Here is a 9,571-nt window from a genome sequence, read left to right as displayed (position 1 = left end):
TTTCTTTTATTTTTTCCTATTTTTTTTATTGCATTTTAGGTTTTGGGGTACATGTGAAGAACATGCAAGATTGTTGCATAGGTACACACATGACAGTGTGATTTGCTGCCTTCCTCCCCTTCACCTATATCTGGCATTTCTCCCCATGCTATCTCTCCCCACCTCCCCACCTCCCACTGTCACTGTATTACTTTCAGTCTGTCATTAACAATATTTCCAGTTTGGTCCTAGCGGCAAAGCACTATGGGATATCATTAGGGAGAAAGAGCTCCACTGATGATGCAAACTAAATATGCAAAAAAAAAAAAGGGGGGGTAAGACTCTTTCAGCACATGCTAAAAACAGAATTTTTCAACAATTAAGTCATATTTACATATGGAGATAGTTTAATCCTCCTCTCAATTATCTAGCAATTGAGTAACATGACAAGATAATTGATCAAAGGATCTATAAATTTGAGTCATTTAGAGCAGCTTGCGTTTCACAGCCAATATACGATACCAAGGAAACCATCAAAACAGGAAATATCACACAACACGAGAGAATCGAGCTGTGGTGAATTTGTACTTTTCGGTTTTGCACAATGATTTGCAGATGTCCTTTGAAACATGTGGCCAAGCAAGGGCATCTTGGGCCATGCTCAGCCTTCAGGGGACCTAACCTTGCAGCCATCGAGATTAGGGAGCCCCCATGGAGCTGCTTAGCTGCTGCCAGAGTAGATGAACTGGTGGGAAAGGTGTTTCAAATTATTCCATCCTGAAGAGAAAACAGCTCCACAAAGTCATTAGTGTAAAAAGTACTTAAGCATCTGCTCTTATTGGACGTGTTTGGTTTGATTTTACTTCTCTGATCAGCGCCACATGGGATGGCACAGCTAAAGTTGTGAGAAGGATTTCTGTATTAACAACAGAGAATTCATGCCCCTCTGTCCTATTAACACTGTAAGGTGCCAAGGGCATAAATCATCACACTATGTGGGGAGAATTACAGTGTTATCTTTGACAAAGAGCTGCGCCCTTTCATGACTAAAACCGGATGCAAAATTTCTCATTCTGGGGAACTTTTTTCAATAAGGGGGAGAAATGCTGGCTCTAAAATCTCACACACCATATTCCAGCAATTCTATTTTTTGAAAGAAAGAAGTTGAAAAGTTTAAACAAGTTGGCGAGAAGTCAAAAATATCATTCTGATTTTTATGAATGTTTACAATTTGAATCTACATTTGTTTTCTGAATGCAAGAACCTTGGGCACTGAGCCAGCCTGAGAGGCTACAACCCCAATTCTGCCTATTTTTCCAGTGCTACCCCATTCTATAGCTGGATGGCCAGTGGAAAGGTGAACTCTGGAAATTTCTGGAAACACAAACACAGCCTCTACCTCAGTCTACGATCTGCTAGCAGCAAAATTAGAACCACTTCTGTAGTGATGAGCGTAATGCCAGAAAAGGGAAGCCCAGTGTTTTCAGCTCGTAGATTTGACAGTTGTCATGGTTCCATGAGACAGAACGGTGGCTTCTTTTCTGTGAGAAATTTCCCCATATGAATAATCCCTATTCATCTTTTAGAGGGTGGTTATTTACCCAAGAAATGGATTCTCAGCTTTACAGAATGAACCACTAAGATATTCCTCTGAACGGAGAGCTTCATGGGTGACACTGAAGTGCTGTTTACAGACACCTGTGAACTTGGCATAGCAAAAGAAAAAAAGGCACATACCTCTCAGAAAGGAGAGGGTAAGTCACTGGCAAAATTCAACTGTCTTCACCAAAAGTGTGCATGCATATGGCTCTCCAGGAATACTATCCATCACATCATGGTGTGTACAGTGACAGCCCAGAGCCCTCTCAACACCCTAAACACTGGTTTTCAAAGTTTGGCCCATCATAGCTGAATTTTCCCAGCAGCTTGTGAGCATTTTCAATTCCTGAGCCCCATCCTAAGCACACAAATCAGTTATCTGGTGGTGACCTGCCTTTGAAGCAGGCGATTACTTTTGATAAGTTTGAGAACCACTTCTCAGAAGCAGAGTATCTAACTGTGGTGTATGGCTATACATATAGCAGACTCCCCCCAAACTTGGAAGAGTCTGTGCAGATAACAAGTGCTCAGCAAAAATTATTCTTATCATTATTATTATTATTATTATTTGGAATAAGCATTTAAAAGCCTTTTGACAGGGCATCCTAATAGAAAAACAGAAAAGCCAGGTGGAGATGTGGCCACGCCTTAAAAATACACAGCACTGAGTCATTCATTCACACACCTTTGGCTTCCCTCTTGCCAAAGATACTTGAAACGATTTGAAAGTGAGGTCTATACCTCACCACAAATGACAGCTGAGACACAGTCATAACCCTTTTGTGTGGGAATCTGTCTCAACTGCCCTGTGTTTTTAGTTCTTTCTTGTGGCCAACTCTCTGCATGACAACAAAATTTATAAATTGGATTTTACTAAGAAGGGAAGCTAAAACCGAATGAGGATGATGGGTTTAGATTGAATGCAGTCATGAAAAGTTGCCATGCAAAAAGAGTAGCTTGTTCTCATTCATTCTTCCAAGTTCACTTGATGTGGCAGACGACTGACTCTGGTTTGCAGGAAATCCTAGAAGCAAGTAGGAGATAGGCCCACATGTTTGAAGGGTGCTGCAGCTATTTAAACAGCAAGCTTGGGAACAGGAACGTTCTCAATCTACACCAGAAGATTTTTATTTTTTGATCTTTCAGCTAGTAATGTTGATGGATTATGAGAGCAGAGGCTAAATGTAATAAGGGGTCTGAACAAAACCAGACTTGTTTTTTGAAAAAGGAAATGGAATATAAAGTAACTCATTTATCCCCAGATTGAGTCTTGAAGAAGCCATCTTATCTGCCACAAATCAGGCCTCATAAACAATTTCTAATATCTGTGTTAGCATTTTCTCTCTCAGGGGGAGGTACAAAAATTATTTCAGTGAAATTCTGAGAACCTATAATTACAGATGTTAAAAGGAGGAAGAATGTTTTTGCCAAGACTGTTTAGCAGGAAGTGCGGCCACAGTAAATAGAAAAAGGCAAAAATGAATTGAAGCTCTCAAGGGATCAGATTGCAAAGGCAACAGAAATGCCCCATTATGGGACCAATGGGAAGGGCAGAGACAAATAAGAAATGCTATTAACAAGTATCTTAATCAACACATACTACAGGCAAAGATAAGTTACACAATAACAAATTTTAATTCAAATAACCATTGTTTTTTAATCAAACACCTACTCTATGCAAGGAACACTGTTGACTTGCAAACGAGTATTAGGCCTATATATTTAAATCTCATTTCCTTTAGAGCAGCCCATTGTGTTTTACTAAAGTGTATGAGTCAGGTCATCAAGTCACTCTGAGATACATGACAAAATGCAGATTCATGGGTTGGAAGCATTTCTTGGAGCCAAAATTTAAAACTCTTGAGTATGGCTAATGCATAACATACCAGACAGAAATAAGCTTTGCTCACTTGGTCATGCCTACTCCACATTCCAGAATCATATTTGGATAAAGTCTACTAAATACAGTTTCTATATGTTTATCCCCCTATGTCTACCTAGGACATTCTTTAACTTAGCACTGTATGAATAGCCAAAGGGTATATTAAAAATAGTTGAGCCCTACTTCTATAATAAGTATTATATGTAACCTTAATCCATTTATCTTCAGCAAACTTTAAAGTTTAGTAAAGACGAATTGTCTAGAGCAGAGACACAAGGTCTAGGGTAGCAACCATGAGGACATATATTCTGGCCGCCGCCTTCACTGGTGTCTATGCAGTATCCAGCATTGTGCCTGATGTAACTAAACATTCGGTAAATATTTGAGAGATGAGCAAATGAATGAACAGAGAGACCGAACGTACCTACTAGAAAGTTATAAGTTGCTAATATCAAACAGCAGTAGGGCTGGAAGCATGGATTCCCAAATGCGAATCAGCAGTGCTGGGCCAAGGAGACAGTCCATGTGGGGAGACTGGCTACATATGGAGGGACTGAGCAAACAAATATATCAAGGATAGTGGGAGCCAGGGTTCTCACTGCTGGAAAATAAAAAGCTATAAATATGGAAATAAGGTTGGTTTTTAAAAGTATGTAGTATTAGGTTGGAACTGTGGGTATCAGTGTAAACTCATGTTGTTAAAGATAGATGATAGATAGATAGATGATAGATAGATAGATAGATAGATAGATGATAGACAGATAGATAGATAGATAGATAGATAGATAGATAGATAGATAGATAATGTGTGTGTGTGCCAGTTCTGTCTGCTGAGAACCCCTAAAAGCAATGACATCACAGTAACAATGAGTACATCTGGAGTCCATATCTTGGTTACTCAATGCCATCCTCCAGTAAAAGGAATTAAAGCTCCTTGAAGAACTGATTCCAGGCAAAGTATAAAATGAGCCTGAAACATCTTTCTGTGGCAGAATATAATAAAGTACTCAAAGAATGACAGAGGTGTCTCAAAGGGACACAGAAGCCAGCTTGAAGAAACTCTGAATGCCCAAGTTTGGGACAATTTGAGCATCAAAATGCTTAATGCTAGTAACTGATTATAACCCATTGAATAAAACAGGAATTCATTGCTACATAATGATATAAATGACAAGGGTGACATTTAAGTCAACATCTGAGTAAGAAGAAGAAGCCGACTATGTGGAAATCAGAGGCGTGAGCATTCCAGGCAATGGGAACCTAGAGTAAAGGTCCCTTAGTTAAGATGACCTTGGCATATTAGAGGAACAAAGAGAAGGCCAGAGTGGCTGAAGGATGCATGGCAAGCACAGGAAGAATCACATGAGATAGATGGAGAGGTTGACAAGGTCTAGACCAGATGGAGCATAACCAGTGCAAGAAGGTTGGAGTTTATTCCCAGCATCAAGGGAAGCCTTCAGAATGGTTAAAACATGGTTTGACTGGCATTTTTTAAGCATCTCTCCAGTTGCTGTGTAGAGAAAGGACTATATGGATATAAGTGTAGAAGCAAAGAAACTAATCGAGCAGTTACTGCAGCTGTTCACGTTAGAAAAGATGACAGTATGTAGTAGACTGATGTGTTGGAGGTAGAAGAAGTGGGCAGTTTAGGGATGAATTCTGAAAGAAGTGTTGGCAAGTCTTGCTGATACATTTGACATAGAGAGGTAAAGAAAAGAGAACATCAGGATAGTTCCTTGATTTTTGGTTTCAGCAGCTAAGTGGATGACAGGGCTATTTACAGCGATAGGATGATTGTGAAAGAAGCAGATTTGGGAGGGAAAGGAAGTATCAGCCGTTTTGTTTTGACCATGGTAATTTGGGCATCCTATCAAACATCCACGTGAAGATGATGCCTGTGACAACTGGATATAGAAACTCTGAGAGTCAAAGCAAAGGTCAGAGCTAGAGACACGGGTTTGGGAGTCGTTGGTGTGCAGATTATATTGAAGACCTTACGATTGGATGAGATCATACACAGGAAAAAATATTGCTTGGGATTAGAAGGCAGCTCGGGAATGTGTCCCAAGAGCCTCCAGCATTTACAGGTCTACCAGGGAGGAAGAGCCAGAGGAGCCAAAAGGAAGAGCCAGAGAGTTGGGAGAAAAACCAGGCGTATGTGGCATCATGGAAGTCAAGGTATTTTTTTAAAGGTCTATCAAAAATGAGGCAATATCGTATAAAGTAAAACCACTGGACTTGAGAGCATGGAGGTAATGGTGCCTTGACATGAGCAGTTAGAGGAGTGGGGACAGAAATCCAACTGCAATGAGTGAAGCCAAGAACTGAAGCGAGGGAGTGAAGATAGCTCTTACAGACGACTCTTAAAGAAGGTTTGCTCTCAAGGGGTACAGAGAAAAGGAGCAGAAGCTAGCAGGATAAAATGGGATCATGTAAAGTTTGTTTTTTATTTTGTTCTTTAAACAGGAGCTTTCAGAGCACATTTTTTGCTCTAGTTTGTATCCCTTAGACCAGGGATCCTCAGCCTCCCTAGGGGACCACACAGTAGGATGTGAGCAGCGGGTGAGTGAGTGAAGCTTCCATGTATTTATGGCCGCTCTCCATCACTCACATGACCACCCAAGCTCCGCTGTCAGATCAGCAGCAGCATTCGATTCTCATAGGAGCAAGAACCCTGTTGTGAACTGCACGTGTGAGGGATCTAGGTTGCCAGCTCGTTGTGAAACTCTAATGCCTGATGATCTGCAACTGTCTCCCATCGCTCCCAGATGGGACCATCTCCTTGCAGGAAAACAAGCTCAGGCTCCCACTGATTCTACATTATGGTGAGTTGTATAATTATTTCATTACATATTACTATGTAATAATAACAGAAATAAAGTACACAATAAATGTAATGCACCTGAATCATTCCAAAACCATCCCCCACTCCCACCCCAAGACCATGGAAAAATTGGCTTCCATAAAGCTGGTCCCTGGTGCCAAAAAGGCTGGAGGTCACCACCCTAGACAGAGTAGGGATGCTGGAGACGCAGCCAGTGACGCAGGAGGGGAAGTATTGGTAAGAGCTCATGAGCTGAAAAGTGGTACAGAGTACAAATAACTCCTTGAGAGGATGAAGGGCAGTTTATGATACAAGAAGGAAAAGAAAGGGGTATGGGGTAGATTAGCTGCCAAAAAAAGTAAAAAAACTACTACTTAGTTGCTTCTATTTTTCTGATGCAGAACGAAGCCGGGTCCCAAGATAAGAACAGGGAGGGAGGGAGGAGGAGAAGGCATAAAAATAGTAAATTTGCAGCATAAGAAAGTGAAATAAAGAAGATTTGCTGCTACGTTCAGTGTTCATTTGAGATGTGGGGGCAAGGATTTAAAGCGAGAAGAGTTAGCACCGAGAACAGCCAAGTGCAGACACAGAGTAGGTAGTTGGGTTTTAACCAGGATTGGGGCTCTCCTGGCCAAGTTTGGTGAGGGAGGAGGTATGAAAGGATTAGGGTGCTAATGTCCCTAATGAAAGGGCATGGCCGTTAAGCTGGAGACAGAAGGCAGTGAGGGCACTGAGGGAGGTATTAAAGTGCTGGTCAGTGTTTTATCAATAGTCAATTCGTTAACAAGGCAGAAGAATCACTAGTGAGTATTAGAGTAGGTTAGCTAGGGGACAGAGGAAAGGGACTGAGATTATGGTCTCAGGAGTGGGTAAAGAAAAAGGTCATTGGAGGTGACGTGGTGGAAGAACTGAGAGGCCAGTTACATTTAAGATTAAAAATTCATTTTGGATAGGCTGCATGAAGAAAATGTGGCACATATACACCATGGAATACTATGCAGCCATAAAAAATGAGTTCATATCCTTTGCAGGGACATGGATGAAGCTGGAAACCAACATCCTCAGAAAACTGACACAGGAACAGAAAACCAAACACCGCATGTTCTCACTCATAAGTGGGAATTGAATGATGAGAGCTCGTGGACACAGGAAAGGGAACACCACACGCCGGGGCCCTTTAGGGGTGGGGGCTAAGGGGAGGGATAGCATTAGGACCAATAACTAATGCATTAAGGGGGTTAAAACCTAGACGATGGGTTGATAGGTGCAGCAAACCACCATGGCACATGTATACCTACGCAACAAACCTGCACATGCAGCACATGTATCCCAGAACTTAAAGTAAAATTTAAAAAATAAAAAAATCAAATTTAATTTTAAAAATTCATTTTGAAATTTGACAATATCTCAGCTTGCTAAATGAACTCTGCTTCCATGCCTTCCCCACACTTTCCAAAATCTAGGATGATTAATTAGAAAAGAATAAGACCTAAGGTAAATAAACAGAAAAACAATTAGACTACCTACTTCGTAAGCGGGTAGTCCCGAATTTCAAAACTCTGTTAATTCTGTTCTACCCAGGGACCCAACTGTTCCTCACAGAACCCTTTTTTCAAGCAGCACGCTTTGGAAAATGCCCATCTAATGCTTTTGGGTAGAAGAGCACAAAGATCTTTGTAAAAGCAACTTTTTCACTACATCTGTGGGGTAGACCAGTTGGTTAAAATGTACATTTTCCCCCCTAAGTTTCATAAACGGACAAAATGAGCTGCCTAATTTGTGTTGGTCTCACTAAAACTGATAATAAAATCCAATTTCTAAATCTTAAACCAAAGAATCGCTTTTAATAACCAAAATGGAGTTTAGTTGATTGCTAAGTTTACACCATTTCTGCTACTGTCACTGCCAACTTCATGGACATCTGACACAGAGTCCATCTGGTGATCATCTTGAAAATTCTTGATCATTTTCTCTTTGAATGTTTTTCTCCTAAGTGAAGTCCTGCGGAACAATGACGCGTGCACCAGGGTTGGGGCCTGTGCTCCTGCGCAGTGCCCCCTCACCACCTCCCTGCCTCCCGGGGATGGGTTACCTGCCAACCCACTCCTGCCCCCAGCCCAGGGATCTCTGTCACCCCAGCCCTGGTGGGAAGCTGGACGCAAACACAGCAAGGGTTGAAGTTGAGTGCACACTCACACACCAAATTTCGGGGAGGAGCTCCAGGCACTTGTGAGTCTATACTTGCCCAGAGAATATCCCTGTGCCTGAGAGATGGGTCAATAAATAGCCAACAAAGAACCCCGTGATACACAGGGGCCAGGGGTGAGGGGGCTAGGGGAGGAATAGCAAGGGGGGCGGGGATTGGGAAGGGATAGCATTGGGAGAAATCCCTAATGTAGATGACGAGGCGATGGATGCAGCAAACCACCACCATGGCACATGTATACCTGTGTAACCTGTGTGATCAGCACGTGTACCCCAGAACTTAAAGTATAATACACAAGTTTTTTTTAAAAAAGAACCCCATGATAGATTGGGTAAGAGAGAGAGAGAGAGACAGAAGAAAGAGAAATTTATTTCCCCCTGAGTTTTGGACAAGAGGTCCTGAAATTTCATTGTGTCCTGTGCTCCACAAATTATATAGCCAGCCCTGGCCATTTAGCAGGTACAAACATACTGATGAAGAAAGAGGAGGAGATGGAGGTTGCAGTGAGCTGAGATCGTGCCAAAAAAAAAAAAAAAAGACGCAGAAGGAAGAGGAGGGTGAAGGTTACAAAAAAAAAAAAACAAGAGGATAAAGAAGGCAAAGGCAAGGCTTATATTAGGAAGCTAATACTTTCACACCACTTATTAAGTGTCAAGCAGTGTGTCCAAGTACTTCACATGCTCCAGCGTATATAATCCTCTCTACAATCCTTTGAGACAAGTTCTATTATTGCCCCATCGTACAGATGAGGAGAGAGCAAGGCCCGGAGAGGTCAGGTCATTTGCCCAGGGTTTCCCAGGCGGTCAGTGGCAGAGCCATGCTGTATACCCAGAGCATCTCACTCCCGAGTCTGTGTTCTCTGCGCTCTCATTCTGCCTCTCCGCATTTTATAGCAATTACATATACTTGTACCTGCATCTCGGTTTTCACACTTTCCGAATATGAATCCACTTTGCTTACATTTGTCTTTCCATTCATAAAGCTTTTCTTAAAAATTGACCTCTGCTTTAGTAAGCCACAGCTAATAGAAGTGCTGAATAAAGTCGACTCTGTAGAGTGAAGTGAGCGTTCTAATGTTTAA

At 41.7% G+C, this 9,571-nt stretch overlaps 1 long non-coding RNA gene across 1 annotated transcript; it reads left to right on the top strand.

Moving 5' to 3' along the window:
• The first annotated feature begins 5,287 nt into the window (after positions 1–5,287).
• LOC119470948 lies at positions 5,288–6,263 on the top strand. Its single transcript, XR_005199933.1, has 3 exons — positions 5,288–5,638; positions 5,927–6,022; positions 6,229–6,263. It is a non-coding gene; the product is annotated as an uncharacterized LOC119470948 (long non-coding RNA).
• The last annotated feature ends 3,308 nt before the right edge of the window (positions 6,264–9,571 follow it).

The sequence above is a fragment of the Cebus imitator genome, unplaced genomic scaffold (genome assembly GCF_001604975.1).
Source record: "Cebus imitator isolate Cc_AM_T3 unplaced genomic scaffold, Cebus_imitator-1.0 Scaffold45, whole genome shotgun sequence".
NCBI lineage: Eukaryota > Metazoa > Chordata > Mammalia > Primates > Cebidae > Cebus > Cebus imitator.
The sequence above is the reverse complement of the archived record's forward strand: the minus strand, read 5'-3'. Positions and strand labels throughout refer to the sequence as shown.